General features: G+C 42.0%; 1 long non-coding RNA gene across 3 annotated transcripts in view; it reads right to left on the bottom strand.

Moving 5' to 3' along the window:
- Positions 1-10,275, bottom strand: part of LOC102551027 (uncharacterized) — a 103,843-nt gene that overhangs the window by 13,995 nt on the left and 79,573 nt on the right. For all 3 annotated transcript variants that reach the window (XR_010063711.1, XR_010063712.1, XR_351292.4), the window contains exon 2: positions 1,749-1,848. This is a non-coding gene — a long non-coding RNA (uncharacterized LOC102551027). The remainder of the gene's footprint in view (positions 1-1,748; positions 1,849-10,275) is intronic.

Here is a 10,275-nt window from a genome sequence, read left to right as displayed (position 1 = left end):
GGCTCCATCCTGATCCTCCTGGGAAAGAGGAGGCTGCAAAGAGTGCCATTAGTCACTCACTGTAATTATCAGGGATGACTAGGGGGTGTGGTGTGCGGAATGGGGCTTGTTGAGACTCAAGGGACTGTGTGTTTGAAAGTAGAGACTCCGGTCAAAAGACCAGCATACGGGCCAAGCTCCACAATTGACGGGGTACCTCAGAGCATCCTCGGCCTCCTCTCCTCATGTCTCCCCATGCTAAACAAGATATGACGGTTGTACTCATCACACAGAGCTTGCTGCAGGGTTTGTCATGCACTTTACCCAACATATACAAATTACTCAATACAGAGTAGATACAAAGGCTTAGAAGGCACAAAAGCTAAACACCCAGACCGGCCTTTTGCCGGGTAAATAGAGAAATGAAACACTGGGCAGCTCTGTATCTTCTTTTATTAAAACATCTTTCACAAGTTCTGTTCACTACTCCGTTCCACCGGCCTCCCTGGGCAAACCCTCCCTTACTCGTTTACCTGGCTCGGTACATAAGATCAGGTTGCATATGTTAAGGAATTACAGGCAAGGAACATTTGAGGTGGGTTGGATCCCATGAGTCAGGAGGAATTTGAGTTCAAAAAATTACTGTCTTTTGTGCTGTTGAACATTCCATCAGTTCAAGAGGAAGAAGTCTGTTTACAGGTATAGTCAGGTCTACGGGGACCAAAGCATAGCTCCTCTAAATATGTCTTTTAGGACATTCCTGAAATGATTCTCTTTGTTCGAGCCTCTTTTAAGAAACCACATGTAATTACACTCAACTATTCGGAAGGTTAAGCTTCCAACGAGCAAATGCCAGAGCATTCTGAGTTCTTATTGCCAACCGGCCCCAATTCAGCAGGCGAGCCTTGGCTCCTCCGTTCAAGCATGCCAGCAGAAAAGAGTGTGAGGCAATATATTCATGGATCCTGCCTCCTCTCCGGTCAAGCATTTTTTTCCATTGTTTGGGCAGGTCTTTGGATAATCAATTCTCACGTTGTTTATAAGCATTCTTGTCTAGGAAGCAAGTCGCTTACACATCTTAAGAGAGATCCTCTTGCTACTGACGAGGCACTGTGTGGTTTTCCTATGTCTCCAGATGAGCAAGATCTCTCTGAATATTCTAAAACCTTGCTCTCAAGTTTATTATTCCTTTAACTCACTTAAAACATGCACATGCATGCCTTCTGCATGTAGAAACCTTGCCCTTATTAATTATGGAGTAGACCCCTGTTGGATTTAATATTCTAATTATTTCAGACTACTGAACCTCCCAAACACTTTCCTGCTATGCTTAAATTAACATCGGTATATTAAAATCAGACTTCACACAATTATGTATTAGAGAAAAAGAGTAGCTTTTCCCTAGAGCCACATTCGGGGGGGGGAGGGGTGTTTGCTTTGTTGTTGTTTTTTATGCACATGGAATAAGTACATATATATGCATGTCCACATATGTGTGGATGCATGTGTGAGTAAGGTGCGTGTGCAAATGTGTAAGCCAGTGTTTAGAGGCCAAGATTGGCATCAGATGTCTTCCTTAATCATTCCCTACCTTACGCATTGATTCGAGGTCGCCCTTACACCTATAGCACACCAATTCTGTTAACCTAGCTTGTTTGCTTGCTCTGGGGAGCTCCAGTGTTCACCTTCCCAGGATTAGGATCACAGATGTGCCTCCATCCCCACCCTATGCTCACGTGGGTGCTGAGAATCCAAACTTTGTTCCTTACCCTTCCTACGCAGTAGGGCGTTATCCACAAGGCAATCCCACATCTGTCCTCAAGTGGATTCTCATGAGTTCCGGTTCTCAGGAAACTACTACATGGATACCTGTAATAAGAACGGAAAACCAAAAAGAGGCTGGTAGGCTAAGAACTTCTGTCATGCACTCACAACTAATCAGCAGCATCCAGCCTGATCCAAGGGCTGTTCTAGGTACCGAGGACACAAAATGCCTGCCCATATGGCGTTCACACTACCGTGTTCTAGTTCAGTGTAAAATGGATGGTAGGTCATAGGGAGAAGAAAAATGTTGTAGAAGGAAACTAAATGAGACTGGGAATTGTGGTGTATGCCTGGAATGTAAGACAATGGCTGACAAAGGCAGGAGGACACCAACACAAGGCCCGGCTGAGCTACATCATGAGGTTCTGTCTCTAAAACAGGAAAGGGGAAGAGACGGTTCTAAAGACAAGGTCACAACGCTCCTCCACTATCTGAGCAAAGACCTAAAGAATGGAATGACCGGTCGTGTAATATCTCAATTAAAATCATCACGACGGTCATGGAAACTCACACCTGCTGTGTGCAAGGAAGAGGCCAGTATCACTGGAGCAAGGAAGAAAGGGACGTCCAGAGTGAAGGGCAGAGAGGAGGGAAGGACACCTTAAGCAGCATGCCATTTCTAAGACCTCGAGCTTCTAGTCTGAGCAGGAAAGAGCCACTGTAGTATCCTGAGTAGAAAGGAAAGGACCTGACCATTGCTATAGCAACACAGCCTAGGAAGGATACTGAAGAGTCACGTGACAGTTGGGAAATGTGGCCAGGTCCTCGGCTATTTCAAAGAAAAAACTTTAAAGGGATTTGCTCATGGGCTTAAATATAAATCAAGAAAGAACAGGATGAGTCAAGAACAAGTCCAAGTTGGGTTGTTTTTTTTTGTTTGTTTGTTTGTTTTTGGGGTTTGTTTTTTTTTGGTATTTTTTTTTTGTTTTTGTTTTTGGCTTCCGTCATTTTTCTTAAGTTAGAAGAATAGAAGGGAAGCGAGGTTTGAATGTTGATATTGATATGTTAAGTTTAAGATATTTCCATTAGACATCCTCATGGAGATGTTAAGTGGGCAGATGTAGAGAAAAGTCTGGAATTCAAGGGAAAGGCATAGGCTTGAGACATATTTTCAGGCTCTACCAGCATGTGGATGACGTTAAGCCATGAGACCGGCTGCTATCACTCAGGTAGTGAGTGTGGGTGGAGAAGAGAAGGCATCTAGAGACTGAGAGCAGGCAAGCAGCACTCTGGGGTTTGGAAATCCACACCTGGCATGGCTCCGGATAATCGTGTTCAGAATTACTCCTGCTTGGTTCAAAACACTCCATTTTGCTGAATCATGCAACTTGGCATTGATTGTTGTCTTTCTCCGATGTTTTCAAATGGAGTTGCTCAGACCATAAAATAGATCTTAAGGCTAAAATTGCAGACGACTTAAAACCTTTCATCTTTGTGCTGAGGAATCCTTAGACAGTGACATTCAGAAACAATTTTCAAAACTTTCTTTGTCCACGACTAGACTAGACCTAGCACTATACACGCAAGAAACAATGTATCCAAAAGCCCTTTCATATGCACAGTCAGTCAAGCGAGTACTGTCCCAGAGCCAAAAAATCACAATTCATCCTTGTGTGTCACTAAAAGTGATTAACGGTGACTGTCACCGCACAACAAATTATCCCCCAAACTCAGTTTCTCGAAATAAGTATTGAGGATCATGTCGCTCTGAAGCCAAAAGATTTAGTCGTGATTGGGCTGGCTCCTCTGCCCAGGGTTTCACACAAGGCTGCACTTAAGGTGCTAGCAGAGGGAGAGCAGCTTCTCAGATGAAGACTCGGCTTAGGAATAATATGCAGTTGTTTAGAGGGTACCTTCAGTGTCCTTGGCACATGGACCTCTGTAGCTTCATTCATTGTAGAATTGTGAAAACTCAGAAAGGGAATGTCACCAGGAAGGCCAACCAGGCTCTAATGAAGCACTAACAAAATACAGCATCCCACCACTGTATTCTATTAACCAGAAGCAAGTGCGTGGGACCAAACGATATCTAGAGTCAAGGACCTAGAGGGGTGGAATCTCAGGAAGGCTATGTAGAGGTTTGCTTACCATCAACAACCTAAGAAATATTTTTAATTAATAAATTTATTTTTAGAGGAAAGTTTCAGGTACAAAGCAAAGTTAAATAGGAGACAGGGACAAAGAGCTCGTATACCTGCCCTCAAAGGCTTAATCTCTCCTACCATCAACATTGCCTACTCAGTCAGGGAATCTACACCATTAACAAGGAACTTACACTGATACATTAATATCCTCCTGAATGTATAGTTTATATTAGGACACACTCTTGGTGTTGTTCATTCTGTGAGTTCGATGGGTAAAATATGATACGTATCTGTCATCACAGCACTATGCACAGTAGTCCTCCTACCATATAAATCCTTTTTGTCCTGCCTTTATTCTTACCTTTCTTACCTTCTCCAGGTAACCTTTGATATCACTATTCTTTTAATTATCCCAATAGTTTCATTGTTTTTCAGAGAGTCAGACAGTTGAAATTATGTAGTATACAGATTTTCAGTTTGCCTTTTCAAAACTTGATGTATATTTAATATTCAATGTATATTTGTTTCCTCTGTGTCTTTACATGGCATGATAGTTTGTTTCTTTTTTTAGTATTGATAAATATCTCATTGTCTAGATATACCATAGATTATTTGCTTATATACTTCCTGAAGGACATCTTGATTTCTTCCATGTTTAGGCAATTATGAATAAAACTACTGTAAATATCATGTGCAGGTTTTGTGTAGTTTAAACACTCAGTTCTTTTGGGAAAATACCAAGGAGTGTTGTTGCTGGATCATATGGTATCAGTATGTTTAGTTTCCCAGAAATTGCCAAACTGTCTTCCAAAGTGTACTATTTTTGTATTTAATGAGTGTTCCAATAGATTCACATCCTCATCAGTATGACTATTATTGGTATCAACAGAATTTTTAATTTTAGACATTATAGCAGGTCTGTAGTGATGCCTCATTGCTACTTTAGTGTGCAACCCTGCAATGTGTTCACAGTATGAAAAGCTTCTTATATGTTTATCGTGTGTGTGTGTGTGTGTGTGTGTGTGTGTGTGTGTGTGTGGTGTGTGTGCTGGTGAGAAATCTGCTCATTTAAAAGTATTTGTTTTTACAAATTTAAAAATAAAAATACTTGTTCATTTTCCAATAGTTGATTTTAAGAAAGATTTTGTGTATTTTAGAAAATAGTCCTTTATTCGTTGTGCTTTTAAAAATGTTTTCTCCTAGTGGTTGGCTTGTATCTGTATTTTCTGATAGTTTCAACTTGAGGCTGCTCGGGTGCAGACCGTATCAGTCTGAATAGGTCTACCTGCCCTTGGAAACGTCTCTTATCCTTGGTTCAGAGCTGAAGGACTCAGAGCCAATGATACCCCTTGCTACTCCTACCCCTACATGGCTTCTCAGGTGCAGGCCATGCCAGATCAAAGGCCACTCTAGATGCCAGAAGCCCAGTCCCCAACTCTGATGGAAACTCCTTGCTGGACCAGAGGTCACACAGGCCTGAAGAATACAGACCAAGAAGACCAGAAATGACAGAGGAAACAGAAACCAAGGAACAAAACACACATCCAACACAGACAAACTCAGAAATAGACACCTAGACCTTTATTCATTGCAAACACAGATGCCTAGACATCAGTGTAAGAACAAAAATCAACAACAATACGGCAGGACAGCAGTACTGAAGGCCGGCTCTCCCATTACAGCAACCCTGGAATATTCCAACCCAGATGAAGAACAGCAAAACAACCTTAAAACAAACTTCAGGAAAATGAGGGAGGACTTTAAAGAGGAAATGAATAAACCCTTTAAAAGAAATCTAAGCAATTGGAGGAAATGAACAAATTTCTTAAGGAAAGCCAAGAGGAAACCATCAGGTAAAGGAACTGGAACTAGAAATAGAAGCAATAAAGAAAACACAAACTGAGGCAACTCTGGAGATGGAAAAATCTAGGAGAGAGAACAGGGACAACAGACACAGAATACACGAGAATGAAGAGAGAATCTCAGAAGGAGAAGATACAATAGAAGATGCTGATATATCGGCCAAAGAAAATGTTAAATCTAAAACATTCCTGACACAAAGCATCCATGAAATGTAGGACAAATAAATGTAGAATTAGGGTAAATGCATATTTGACTGAACAATAGCACCTAGACTTTGATACTACCCGTCCATTCCAGTATTTTGAGTAGGGAAACAGGTCACTCTTTGTTGAGTCAAAATAAATTCAGTGCTCATGACCACCATTGTTTTAATAAGAGAAAATGAAGCCAAAGCTACTGGCATACACCGCATATAAAAAGGCTGAGTTAGCTGATATACTGCATTTATTTTTATGGCTCAGAGTTTAAATTAGTGATTTCCATAATGTCACCAAACAGGAGTAAACTACAAAAATGAATTTGGGGAACACAGCCAGATGTAATATGTCAAGGAATATCAGAGAAAAGGAAACCCCATATGCATATACACCAGCTTCCCTTCACTCTTCTTACTCAGCTCTTTCGTGGGTGTGTAAAGAGTAATCAATAAAAGATTGGAAAACCCTGAACAGACTTGACAGACATGGCATCCTGCCTCTGCAGAGGCAAAGCAGACACACCACAAACTAATGAATAGTATACAGTCCTACCCATCTTGGAAGCTCAAAATGTATTTATTTAGTTTTGTTTCAAACAACCCAGCTGTGAGTGCCTAAAACCAGTAGGCGGGCTCAAGACAGGTGAGGCCATTTTTCAACTGGAACACCCCGTCCTCTCTCAGGAGGCAGCCACCACAGGTAGACTCATTTCTCAGCCCCAGAGAGAACTCAGTGTTAGTGCTCTCACCAAGGTCTTGCTAAACCTATTTGCAGCCGGAGGTCCAGCCACTTAGCACCTCTAACCTTCCTGTCTCTCCAGCCCATCTGAATGCCCTACCGGGTCAGCATGAGGAGTGGCTACCAGTGGCTGTGAAACAAAGAGTGCCCAGTTTAATTGCCTCTTTAGTGTGTCACTTTAAGACCAACACTCCGATTGTGCTGGAAAGCCAGCAGAGTCTTCATCCCTCATCCATCCTTATCAAGCAGACAACAGGCAAGCCAAATTTTGTTTACGGAGTCCAGCTTTGCAAGCTACGCCATCCGCCTGATGCTTCACATTTTCCACACCACTGCACCACAGATCTTCCTGGCTTCGTGTGAGAGTGCTTCAGATCCCGTGAAACCAAAGCCAGGAACTGGTGAGACACGCCGCTGCGAGTGAGGGCCTCTTGGCAGAGTTGACTCCTTGGGGAAATGGAGGCTTATTTAACAGCATGTGCAACCTATTAGCTTTGGGCTCCATGGGAAAAGGCCAAGAGAAAGAAGGAGACGCAGGGGTGGGAGGGCTCACTTTGTGGTTTTAGTCAAAGCCTCAGGCTCTCCTAATTCGCTGAGATAAAAAGAGCTAACCATTTTGGGGTCTTTGCATAATGTGAATTTGGAAGTGTCTCTGCATTTTCATTTAGCATTGAATAACTATTGTCTCAATTTTTTTTTTCATTTCAAATTGGCCAATGAGCCAAAGGGTTATTGTTCTACTCATCTCGTTTGTTATAGATATAGAATTGCAGTATGGAAGTCAGGGAGTAAAGCATTGTCTGACTGTGTGCTATGCTCTTAGTTAACTAAATAGTTTTGACGTTGAATTGAGGGTAATGATGGGGTCTCGGGTGAACTAGATGTTGAGAAAAGAGTATTTTTCTTTTTCTTAAAAATAAGTCACATTAATGAAATTTTCTTGTGTGTGATAAAATCAAAGAAAGTAGAGAGAGCGTGGGGTTTGGGGTTGGTTAGTTTTCAATGGAGTAAAAAGGAACAGTCAAATCACGCATAGATTTATAATAACTGGGTGTGTATCATTATGACTTGCTATCTGTGGTCTTGGCAGTCTGTAACTCAATAAATAACAGAAAGGTTCTTACCTGTTTTTTAGTTTGGATCTCGTTTTAAGTAGTTGTATTTAATTAGGATCACACGCCTATTGTGTTATGGTAAGGTTCAGATTAAGGTTAGCTTCATCATGTCAGATGAAGACTAGATTCAAGTTTAAGGTATGTTCAGATATATAGAACTAATAGCCACTCTTCCTAGCTAGTTTTAGCAGCTAGGAATGCCCTAGGCTGCAAGGAATACTAGCCTAGCCAATGCAGCCTTAAAGAAAACCCATAGAAGGGGCTGCTATAGGGGCTGCTATTGTAAGGCAGAGATGTTCAGTTGTCACAATGTTATCATGAAGCCAAGTGCTTTCATCTGGTCCCACATCCTTAGAGCATCAGCTCCTCTCTGGGACTGCCGGATGTCTGTCCATGCCCAATGCCTGGCCTTTTGAGTAAGAAGCTAACAACACAGATGACCTTAAGTTTGTTTCTCACTCACTTCAACTCCCTTTTTGGCAAAGAATCACTCTGAGGAAAACAGAGAAAGCAAGTATTAATTCTTCCCTTCTTTGGAGTAGAAATGAGTTAGAGGAAAACACTGTTAGGAACAGGCATCAGGGACATTAGAGGAGTATAAAGTGTCAGATGAGGATTTGCCACAACATATCACACATGCTGGCAACTTCAGGAAGAACAGAGGACCTGTCTCCTCTAGACAATAAAGACAGGGCTTATTAGAAACCAGATGTCACCTTCTTCCTGGATGGTAGAGATATGTGCCCCTATGGATAGAAATCTGAACTCTTAAAGGCCAACGAGAGATCTCATTACCAACCTAGGACACTAAAAACTATCTAGAACTAAGATGAAGACTTACTGTGGTTTTAATTTTACAAATTAAAACTTAAGTAAGTTGTATATATCTGAATATCAGATAAACCAAGTAGTGTTTGTCATATTGTAGCAAATTAGATGAATTTTCAATGAGATCTGACCTCTCATAATCATCTCTCATATAGTGCTATCTACACACATGTTCACTTAAATATCAGCTCAGTCATCTGCATTAAACCCTTAAGCTCTGGGGGCACTGGGGACGTGGTGGTGAGCAACAATGGTCACAGTCCCTGCAGCAGGTTAAACTGTAATCATAATCAGTCTTAGCTTGTACAGGACATTTGGGGACTTGCTAAGAATGAGCCTAAGGAAAAGGGTTAAAGGGGTAAACCCCCGAGAGCTTAAAACACAGTGTGAGCTTGGGGGTGGGGGAGGAGGACCAGAAGCAGGCCAAGCTAAAAGGAGAGGAGAGGTCAGGCTCCAGAAAAGGGCAAACTTTGCAGAACCTGAAGACCAAGGAGAGCAGCGGCTTCAGGCTCCACAGAAGAGAAAATGGGTATGGAGAGAGGATGGAGGGGGAGGGAGGTACCTATGTGTAAAAAATGATACAAATGACTGAGATTTCTCTCATGCCAAAATACTTGTAAACATAACAATTTTCACATTTCTAATCATGTGATGTCTAAGTCATTGAGATGAAGCCACTTCATTCCAAGCAAAAGAGGGAAATTGAAAGATGTGACGTCATTTATATTTTATGCACAAAATGAAAATAAGTCACTCATTCTCAAGGGCTGTACCTTTGTTGTGTATAAGATGAGCTTGGAAAAAGCTCAGGGTGGCCTATCAAGTCAGGGTGGCCTTAACAAACTTGCAACCTAGAACTCCTTACTATGGTATCATGGGGATCTTTATATCAGCCCTCTGCCCTTGCAATCTCTACCTCTCCCAAAGAAAATAAGGCAAGACAGACTAAAAATAAAGTCTTGTCATGATAGCTAAAGTGTCTCGCAGTGTGTTTACACAGTACACAGTTTTGTCCACACATCTTTACTTGCAAATGTTCATTGCAATGACTTGTTGGTCTGGTCGACACCTCTGGCTTCTGCTGTACTATCAATACTGGTTCCTCACAGGGACTCCTCTAGGACATCTGGTTGTTGCCCTATGTCACAAAGATCTTGCAGCTTTGGATCCACAGGGCCAGGCCTTTCCAAGCTCCAGCAGATCATCGATGGGGCAGATGTTGGGATGGAGGTGAAGAGGATCTCTCCCTTGTACCATGGACATCTTACTAAGGCGTTGCTCATGGATGTAAGAAGGAACCCTATAATCTAAAGGACGTGTGCCTGGGTAAATGAAAACAGAGGTATTTGGAGCACTGCAAAGGAAACAAAATCCTGTAGTCATTTATAGAAGAACGAGGTTGGCGCCATCAGAAAATAAAGAAGTTATCTGTTAGGAGATAGAGAAGAAACAAGAGAGTCAGAGTGGAATTGAGTAGATTAAAGAGAGGGCGGGGCCAAATTGGAAAAGACAATCATGAAGAATGGTGACACCAAACTGCTGGGTTCCGTGACTACCGTCAGGCAGACACACAGACAGAAACCACACAGGTTGAAGTAAACTCTCCTTCAGAAGGCTAGGTCTGTTGTGCCTGGAGGGACCAGGGTT

This window comes from Rattus norvegicus, chromosome 2, assembly GCF_036323735.1.
Source record: "Rattus norvegicus strain BN/NHsdMcwi chromosome 2, GRCr8, whole genome shotgun sequence".
Taxonomy (NCBI): Eukaryota; Metazoa; Chordata; class Mammalia; order Rodentia; family Muridae; genus Rattus; species Rattus norvegicus.
This window is presented reverse-complemented; position numbering and strand designations above follow the sequence as displayed.